This window comes from Schistocerca serialis, chromosome 7 (assembly GCF_023864345.2).
Source record: "Schistocerca serialis cubense isolate TAMUIC-IGC-003099 chromosome 7, iqSchSeri2.2, whole genome shotgun sequence".
Lineage (NCBI taxonomy): Eukaryota > Metazoa > Arthropoda > Insecta > Orthoptera > Acrididae > Schistocerca > Schistocerca serialis.
This window is the reverse complement of record NC_064644.1, coordinates 465,381,264-465,392,231: the sequence shown is the minus strand read 5'-3', so window position 1 is coordinate 465,392,231 and position 10,968 is coordinate 465,381,264.

Here is a 10,968-nt window from a genome sequence, read left to right as displayed (position 1 = left end):
CATCAGACATATGCACTTCGAAAGTCCAACTTATTGCGTCCTTCCTCCTTCCTATCGTCCACTCTGTGTCACTTTTAGCAACAGCAATGACCATGCCTTCTACCCCCAGCACAAGAGTGACCTAAGGTTCCATTCTCTCCCCTGCCTTTCACTCTTATAAACTGCTGATATGCCGAAACCACCTCCTCCTGCCAACTCCTTCAGTATGCTGGTGACACCTCTTTCCTTGTCCTCTGTTCTACCTCCTGCTGTAAGCATTGACTCCTGAAGAGTAACCTCTCCAAAACCCAGGCAATAATTATAGGATGCACCACCCGCTTCTTCCCTCTCTGCAACTTCTACCTCATCGAATAGAGCTGTCTCAAAAATGGTTCAAATGGTTCTCAGCACTATGGGACTTAACATCTGAGGTCATCAGTCCCCTACACTTAGGACTACTTAAACCTAACTAACCTAAGAACATCACACACATCCATGCCCGAGGCAGGATTCGAACCTGCGACCGTAGCAGCGGCGCAGTTCCGGACTGAAGCCCCTAGAACCACTCGGCCACAGCGGCCGGCTATGGCTGTCTCACCCAGCCAACTAACACACTAAATTAGTTATGACCAACCTTCAACTAGCGACTGACATGAAATCATCACCTACTAACCATCCAGCGAAAGGTATTCAAGAGACTAAAACTACCAAAACTAACAACTGTCCGAACATGGGGACTATACCTCTCCACTGTCCTCGAAACAGGCAGATCACTGATCCACTCCATCCTTTGGTATGAAAATGTTGCATGGATATCCACTCCAGCTAAGCTTTATACGTCTCTCCAAATCCTCGAGCACCATTCTTTCTACCTTGGTTTCCACATCTGCTTATCTTCTTTCACATGGATTCTACATCAATTCATCAAATTTTGCACCTCTCCTCAGCCACAGTGGAAACGACCGAATAATCTACACCATCTGCAAACTCGACTCCTGCAATCCTATTTTATCTCCAATCCTTTCCAATCCTAGCGTGCTGCCACCCCTCTATCTACTTATCTCACCACACCTCCACCTGCAATTCTCTATGACCTCCCCAGAGAAATTGCAACCATCTATCTCTCCCCCATTCCACGAACTCTGTCCCATCTTTCCAGTTCTATATCCACTCCACATTATCCAACACACCTTCCTCCCCACTCTCTCTCAACGCCACACCTTCTCATTTCCCACTTGTGTTGTCACAACCACATTTTACTTTTAAAATTTATAGGTGACAAAAGAGATTAGCACCTGTGGTATAGCTGTGAGTGTCGCCTTGAGCGTCGAGCGAGCAGGTCGTTGTTAACTTCAGCCTGCGCCGCAGCATCACTTGTGTCGAAGTTACTCAGTCTTGTTGGTGTATCGGCCGGAGTCACATCGTAGTTGCGTAGAGGAGTTCGTTGTCGTTTTTCTCTTGGCGGGGATGTTTTCTGTCCTCGCCATGGTGTCTGTCTAGTCTCCTAAGTCTGTTCCTCGTAGAGCTATTTTTCGTGTCAGTTTTGACAAGAGTATAAGTCGTGTTCAGCCCGGCTCTTTAGAAATTCATCATTGGTTGGATGATGTTATTCTTGTTACACCTGATCAGGTAGATTCTGCTTACTTTGATTCTGATTTGTATGAGTTCTTTGTGAAGTGTTATGATCCCGTTCAAATAGAACGTTTCTCTCCCGGGTTGGTTCTAAAGTGTTGTTTACACATCGAGATGGTTCCGTTAGTGAAGTCCTCCTTGAAAATGCGCCACTCGAGTGTATTCCGGTTAGAGTTTATAACCTTCCTCCTGAAGTGGACGATTCATTTCTTAAAACAGCGTTGCTTCCGTTCGGAGTAATACGACATACCCGATCGGAACGCTGGTCGGCACAACATCGCTTCCAGTGTTGTAATGGTATCCTTCCCACTTAACTGTTTGTGGTTGCCGGAACCGTGTTATGTATGCAGGCCAAGAAGGAACCTGTTTTCTCCTTAACGAAAGCGGCCATCTCAGATCCGATTATCGGGGCCGTACTACTGTTCTGACGATGTCTTTTCAAAAACGTCTTCCTTTAACATTAGCAGACATAGTGTCTTCGCAATCTACTGACAGTCAGTCTCCAGCTTTAAGCGATGTTGGTGCAACATTACCCTGTACTCCTCGCGAATTTCCACTGTTACCAGCGCGACCCAGTGCTTCCTCTCTCCATGAGGGGACGACGGCTCCTGTAGCGAAAGTCAAACGCCGGCGCATTGAGCACGGTACAGATTACGAGAGCGCCTCTGTCCAGTCTCGTTCTTCTGATACGGCGTTGACAGAGGATGCACCTTCTGGCGGTAATGACGATATCAGTATTACCAGAGACGATTTAGCTGCTTCTGTTGATGTTGAAATGTGTCGTGTCTGCGTCCCCCACGTCACCTGTAGACGCGACTGTTCCCGTGAGTTCAGATGTTCCCTCAGAGACGTTGCCTGCTGGCCAGTCTTTACGATGTTCCAGCGAAATACCACTCCTCCTCCACGCTGGGGCAACGGGATTCTACGGGTTCTCATCCTGATGATCAAGTGATGCAATCCGACACTGGCACTGCATTACCTGTTTCTTCTGTAGCTGATGTTGCTCTAAGTCGTTCTGAGTTGTGCTGCCCAATTTCCAATGAGTGCAGTGGAGATGGGTCACTTATCACATCGGAGCTTTACACGCCCCCAAACCTTCCATGTCAAGAGTGTATGTTTTCACGGAGTGGTGTGAAACATCATTTTCAACCTGCACTTTCAGCGGCGCGTCTTAAAAAGAAAAACGAGGATTCATCGGCTTCCGGTGGGGAAGATTAGAATAATAACTTCTTTCCACTGCCTCCGGACGTTGAGGAGAGAAGGGCGTGATGAGTGCATTTTCCCTAGTGTTGTTTCATTGGCGTTACATGGGCTAACGGTTGCAGGCATATACATTTATCACCCTCATTGTTAGTAGGATATGTCTCCAATTACGGCTTGCTGCATTACGCCAGTTTATTTACGATTCCCAAGCTGATATCGTGTGTTTGTAAGAGGTGTTATTTGATCTGCTTTTTCTTCCTGGATACTCTATGTCTTTCAACATCGCGCCTGAAAATTCTACCGGTATGGCTTTGCTTTATCGAAATGGGTTTCTGCTGACGGACTTCCTAACATAAGATGATGGTGCGGTATAGGCTTAATTTTTCTTTACGCTCCATCTGGATCCGGTCGTTGATCCGACCGCGCGTGGTTTCATAAGGAAGAAGTTTTTTTATTTACTCCGACGGATCCCACGCAAGGCTTTGTTGGGGTCGCGATTTTAACTGCGTCTTACGTCGTGTAGATTAGACCCCCAGTTATACCTATTGTCGTGAACTTAACGATATGGTGACGTCTTTGCATTTCCGAGATGCTTGGGTTTGGTGATATCCTACATTGGTGCGGTTTACGTTTTTTACAGTTACTTCAAGTAGCCGACTGAACTGCTTTTCATTATCGGCTCCGATCTGTAGTGAGCTTCTAGCGATTGATGTAATTACTGCCAGTTTCACTGATCACTATGTTGTTTCAATGACTTTTAACCACGTCCCGCAGCGGGTCCCTCATTTTCACCCTTTATGGAAGCTAAACACTTTACATCTCACGGACTCCTCTATGGAAGGCATAATCGCAGACGTGTGGTGGCGGACAATCCAGTCCCAGGCACGTAAACCCTCAGTTCTAAAATGGTGGATTACCTTTGCTAAACCTCGGATTCGAAATACACTCAAGCATTTTAGCGCTGAAAAATCAGCTGAAATAAGACGATTTAGGGATTTTTATTACGCTGTTCTTCGCGAACCTTAAGATTATGCTCGTGATGCCCCCTCGAGAGTCGTAGACGTCCAACGTGTGAAGGCAAAACTACTACAATGGATGGTGTCCGATTACGTCCCAGCCTCGTTCAATCGTACAGGATGAGTTGTCTCTCTCTATCATCTTCTTCGGCTTCACAAGCGATCTCAAAGGACTTGTCTTAGTACCATTCGTTCTCTAGATGGGCATGAGTAGTCCTCCCGATCTGATATCATGCGTGATCTTTACCAGTACTTTTCCGAACTTTATACTGAAGTGGACTCAGACGGTCAACCGGCTCGTTCTCCCTCCCACAAATCGCCTGGCTCCGATGGCCTTCCCAAAGAATTTTCTATTCAATTTTGGCCCCTGATAGGAGGTACGATAACTTCTATGGTGAATGAAGTATTCCACGGAGGCCTTCTCCCGCACAGCTTTAAGGTTGCTAAAATTGTTCTGATCCCCAAAAAGCAGGGACGATTGCATGTGAATCAGGTCCGCCCGATAATCCTCTTCAACTATGATTATAAAATAGTGGCGTGAGCGCTAAATAGCAGACTATCGGTGTGGTTGGCTACCGTCATCGCGAGCATAAAAGTTGTCTCCCGGGTCGTACTCTCCTGACTCCCGTTGCTGAATGTGGTCTCATTTTGATTGCTTCCACCGTTCCCGTGCCGAGCGCTTTGCTTTTCATTAATTTTCACCAAGCGTTCGACCACAATAATCATGGATTTCTTATGCGAGTATTAACTCCTGTTGGTTTTAACGATCTACATCTACATCTACATCCATACTCCGCAAGCCACCTGGCGGTATGTGGCGGAGGGTACCCTGAGTACCTCTATCGGTTCTCCCTTCTATTCCAGTCTCGTATTGTTCGTGGAAAGAAGGATTGTCTGTATGCTTCTGTGTGGGCTCTAATCTCTCTGAATTTATCCTCATGGTCTCTTCGCGAGATATACGTAGGAGGGAGCAATATACTGCTGGACTCTTCGGTGAAGGTATGTTCTCGAAACTTTAACAAAAGCCCGTACCGAGCTACTGAGCGTCTCTCCTGCAGAGTCTTCCACTGGAGTTTATCTATCATCTCCGTAACGCTTTCGCGATTACTAAATCATCCTGTAACGAAGCGCGCTGCTCTCCGTTGGATCTTCTCTATCTCTTCTATCAACCCTATCTGGTACGGATCCCACACCGCTGAGCAGTATTCAAGCAGTGGGTGAACAAGCGTACTGTAACCTACTTCCTTTGTTTTCGGATTGCATTTCCTTAGGATTCTTCCAATGAATCTCAGTCTAGCATCTGCTTTAGCGACGATCAACCTTATATGATCATTCCATTTTAAATCACTCCTAATGCGTACTCCCAGATAATTTATGGAATTAACTGCTTCCAGTGGCTGACCTGCTATTTTGTAGCTAAATGATAAGGGATCTATCTTTCTATGTATTCGAAGCACAGTACACTTGTCTACATTGAGATTCAATTGCCATTCCCTGCACCATGCGTCAATTCGCTGCAGATCCTCCTGCATTTCAGTACAATTTTCCATCGTTACAACCTCTCGATACACCACAGCATCATCTGCAAAAAGCCTCAGTGAACTTCCGATGTCATCCACCAGGTCATTTATGTATATTGTGAACAGCAACGGTCCCATGACACTCTCCTGTGGCACACCTGAAATCACTCTTACTTCGCAAGACTTCTCTCCATTGAGAATGACATGCTGCGTTCTGTTATCTAGGAACTCCTCAATCCAATCACACAATTGGTCTGATAGTCCATATGCTCTTACTTTGTTCATTAAACGACTGTGGGGAACTGTATCGAACGCCTTGCGGAAGTCAAGAAACACGGCATCTACCTGTGAACCCGTGTCTATGGCCCTCTGAGTCTCGTGGACGAATAGCGCGAGCTGGGTTTCACACGATCGTCTTTTTCGAAACCCATGTTGATTCCTACAGAGTAGATTTCTAGTCTCCAAGAAAGTCGTTATACTCGAACATAATACGTGTTCCAAAATTCTACAACTGATCGACATTAGAGATATAGGTCTATAGTTCTGCATATGTGTTCGACGTCCCTTCTTGAAAACGGGGATGACCAGTGCCCTTTTCCAATCCTTTGAAACGCTACGCTCTTCTAGAGACCTACGGTACACCGCTGCAAGAAGGGGGGCAAGTTCCTTCGCGTACTCTGTGTAAAATAGAACTGATATCCCATCAGGTCCAGCGGCCTTTCCTCTTTTGAGCGATTTTAATTGTTTCTCTATCCCTCTGTCGTCTATTTCGATATCTACCATTTTGTCATCTGTGCGACAATCTAGAGAAGGAACCACAGTTCAGTCTTCCTCCGTGAAACAGCCCCGGAAAAAGACATTTAGCATTTCGGCCTTTAGTCTGTCGTCCTCTGTTTCAGTACCATTTTGGTCACAGAATGTCTGGACATTCTGTTTTGATCCACCTACCGCTTTGACATAAGACCAGAATTTCTTATGATTTTCTGCCAAGTCAGTACATAGAACTTTACTTTCGAATTTATTGAACGCCTCTCGCATAGCCCTCCTCACACTACATTTCGCTTCTCGTAATTTTTGTGTGTCTGCAAGGCTTTGGCTATGTTTATGTTTGCTGTGAAGTTCCCTTTACTTCCGCAGCAGTTTTCTAACTCGGTTGTTGTACCACGGTGGCTCTTTTCCATCTCTTACGATCTTGCTTGGCACATACTCATCTAACGCATATTGTATGATGGTTTTGAACTTTGTCCACTGATCCTCAACACCATATGTACTTGAGACAAAACATTTGTGTTGGGCCGTCGGGTACTCTGTAATATGCTTTTTGTCACTTTTGCTAAACAGAAAAATCTTTCTACCTTTTTTAATATTTCTATTTACGGCGGAAATCATCGATGCCGTAACCGCCTTATGATCGCTGATTCCCATGTTCTGCGTTAACTGTTTCAAATAGTTCGGGTCTGTTTGTCACCAGAAGGTCTAATATGTTATCGCCACGAGTCGGTTCTCTGTTGAACTGCTCAAGGTATTTTTCAGATAAAGCACTTAAAAAAATTTCACTCGATTCTTTGTCCCTGCCACCCGTTATGAACGTTTGAGTCTCCCAGTCTACATTCGGCAAATTAAAATCTCCACCCAGAACTATAACATGGTGGGGAAATCTACTCGAGATATTTTCCAAATTATCCTTCAGGTGCTCAGCCACAACAGCTGCTGAGCAAGGGGGCCTATAAAGACATCCAATTACCATGTCTGAGCCTGCTTTAACCGTGACGTTCGACCAAATCATTTCACATTTCGGATCTCCGTCAATTTCCTTCGATACTATTGCACTTCTTATCGCTATAAACACGCCTCCCCCTTCACTGTCTTGCCTGTCTCTGCGGTATACATTCCAGTCTGAGTTTAGGATTTCATTACTGTTTACGTCTAGTTTCAGCCAACTTTCTGTCCCTACTACTATATGGGCGTTGTGACCGGTTTTTAATGAGAGCAGTTCTGGGACCTTTCTATAGACGCTCCTGCAGTTTACTATTAGCACATTAATATTGTTATTCCCTGTTGCATTTTGCCTACTCCTACCTTGCCGCGTCTCAGGAGGCGTCTTGTCAGGCCTAGGGAGGGAATTCTCTAACCTAAAAAACCCCCATGTGCACTCCACACGTACTCCGCTACCCTTGTAGCCCCTTCCGGCGTGTAGTGCACGCCTGACCTATTCAGGGGGACCCTACATTTCTCCACCCGATAGCAGAGGTCGAGAAATTTGCACCCCACGATGCTGCACTACGGCTGTTTAGCTCTCTAATTACTGGTATTTGGACGTCCATTGACATAAATAGCCGTCTTACCTCCCCCGCGCAGTGTGTCAGGGCGTCCTTTAAGGGAGTCCGTTGTCCATGTCGCTCTACCTTCTGTTTCTCGAACCCTTATTGCGGTCTATAGTTGCTCGTTTGGTTGGCTGGTCGCTGTTGGGAGAAAGGTTTACCGTTCATACATATGCTAACGACGTTATTGTTCTTCTCCGTACCCATGACGATATACCACTGCTGAAGGAAGTTTTGGATGCCTTTTGTCGTCTTACGGGAGAGTGGATTAATGACCAGAAATGACGCTTACTCAGTTTGCGAGGATATGACGCAGGTGAAATTCCATGGGCTTTGAAGGTAACCCGATATCAATCATTAGGTGTTATAATTAACAGTTGTCCGCTAAAGATGGCTACGATAAATTGGAAGTCTGTCACGGATAAGATTCAGGGAGCAATCACTGAACACGAGCGTCGCTCTCTCCCAATTCTTCATAATGTTCGGGCTTATTTTATTTCACAAATCTTTCCACTTTCTGCGATGATGTACCGCAAGTTGCGAAGTTTAACTGACGGGTTTATCAGGCGAAATTCTATTTTTCGCGTGCGTTTTGGGGTTATGGCGGGCCCCCGTCTACTGGGAGGTTTGGGCCTCCCTGACATTCGAGTTAAGGCTTCTGCCCTATTCATCCGTCGCACCGTTTTAACATGTCTACGCGCCTCCCAGTCACTTACAGCTGTCCTTTATGACTGTATCCGACCGGTGAGTTTAACACCTCCAGTAGATATTGGTAAGATTATTTATAAACAAGGCTTTTCTTGAAGTCAGTTATTTAGCAGTAAATATCCTATCCCAAGCGATTCTCTTCCTAATAATGCTGTTATGCCGCTGAAAAATTCCTCATAGTATTCCCTCTGTGAAAGGCCTGTCGCGAGAAACGAATTCGAAGATAGTTTGGTCTAACGTTAGCCTCCCGATGTTCCCGATGGAAGTGGCGTCAACGTGCGACTTTTTCGTATTGGCCTCAGTGTGACGGATCGCTGCAATCGTTGCCATGAAACTGATTCATTATATCATCGGTTGATCTCCTGCGGTCATGGCCACTGGAGATGGCTTGCCGACAACTGGCTTTTCTTTTCAGGGCGTCGGAGGCGGCTATTTCGGGGGAGATTCTCGTGCCTCCAGATTCCATCTTCTTTCCCCGATCAAAGAACAATGCCGTCATGTCGCTTATTCGAAATTGTGTCCACTACGTGATGGCGAGTGGATATGACACAGACACGAGTGCCTTTTCCCAACATATGGCCGCAGCCCATTGGACTTGGCTCAGGATGCCACATTATCGAGAGCTTTTTTTTAATATGCTGTTTCTTGTTTTTCATCGACAAGGAATTGGATGAGTTGGAATTCCCCCCTTTTTTTGTGGACACTCTTGTTTGGATTTAAATGTTACACGATGTAGAAGTAACGGAGGGAAAAATGTGTGGCCACGTTAAAATTAACACCATATTCCTTTATGTTTTTCTGAGTTAACGCTTTTGTTTTGGTCGAAATGACTTCTTCTGTTTAATTTTTAATAGAATACCTTAAATATGTGCTTTGGAGGAAGAACACAAAAAAACTCGGAAATCGGTGGATCGCTGGGTAGAATCTCGCTCAAATTTTTTAAATATTTTTTCAACATTCGTTGCACTGTTTCGTACACATTTCTTTTGAAGGGTAATTTGATTAAAATGCACTCATATATATATATATATATATATATATATATATATATATATATATATATATATATATATATATATTAAGTGGTTAGGACATTGCGATGTGGCCGCAAGAACGCAGATTCGAATCCTGGTCACAGAAAAAGGTTAATATTTTAATGAAAAATGACTCACCTTCCCTTAACTACTTCATTGATACATTACTATTTTTACGAAATAATTATTCGTTTTGTTCAAATCACTTCCATGTTACTAAAAAATCCGAATAGTAGCGGCTCCGGTAAAAAAAAAAAAGATAAAAACTGGTGGAGCACTTTTCTGCGGAAGGCAAAGGTCTTGAGTTCGAGTTCCGATCCACCACAAAAAAGGGGTAGCGTCTTTGGTTACTAATCAAAACGTTTTTTGTCCCGGGTTCGGTACTAGACACTGCTTAATATTTAATTAATAGCCGGCTGGAGTGGCCGTGCGGTTCTAGGCGCTACAGTCTGGATTCACGTGACCGTTACGGTCGCAGGTTCGAATCCTGCCTCGGGCATGGATGTGTGTGATGTCCATAGGTTACTTAGATTTAAGTAGTTCTAAGTTCTAGGGGACTGATGACCACAGCAGTTAAGTCCCATAGTGCTCAGAGCCATTTAATTAATAATCAGCATTAGCGGCCGAAGACTTCCGGCATAACAAGTCGCCCATATTTTGCCAATTGCCTTGTCAAAAAGGGCGGTCGAGTGAACAGAGGTTGAGGGCACTCTCTTGTCCTGGGGGTGAGGAACTGCTCCTAAATGCAGAAGAATCAGCAACGATCAACGGCTAAAGGATGCAGAAGGCAATGGAAACCTCTGCATCAAAGACACACAACGTGTAAATGTGTATCCTCAGGACATGTTACCTGTAATTGAAAAAGTGTCATGATGATTTCTGTTCAGTGAGAGGGTTGTTCTTATCAGAATCGAGAGCAGACCAACATCGACTACGATAGTTCAGGTGTACATGTCGACTTCGAAAGCTGAAGATGAAGAGATAGAGGAAGTATATGAGGATATTGAAAGGGTAGTACAGTATGTAAAGGGAGATGAAAATCTAATAGTCATGGGGGATTGGAGTGCAGTTGTAGTGGAGGGAGTAGAAGACAAAGTTGCAGGAGATATGGCCTTGGGAAAAGCAATGTGCGAGGAGAAAGACTAATTGAGTTCTGCAATAAATTTCAGCTAGTAATAGTGAATTCTCTGTCCGAGTATATAAGAGCTGAACATATACTTGAAATAGGCCGTGTGATACGGGAAGACATCAGTTAGATTACATCATGGTCAGACAGAGGTTCCGAAATCAGATACACTTGAAGTTCTCTAAGGCTCAGTAGGCAGTACAGTTGAAGAAGAGTGGACGTATCTAAAAAGAGCAGTCACAGAAGTTGGAAAGAAAAACATAGGTACAAAGAAGCTACCTGCGAAGCCATGGGTAACACAAGAAATAATTCAGTTGATCGATGAAAGAAGGAAGTACAAAAATGTTCAGGGAAATTGAGAAATACAGAAAAACAAGTCGCTGAGCAATGAAATAAATAGGCACTGCAGGGAACTAAGGCGAAGGCGAA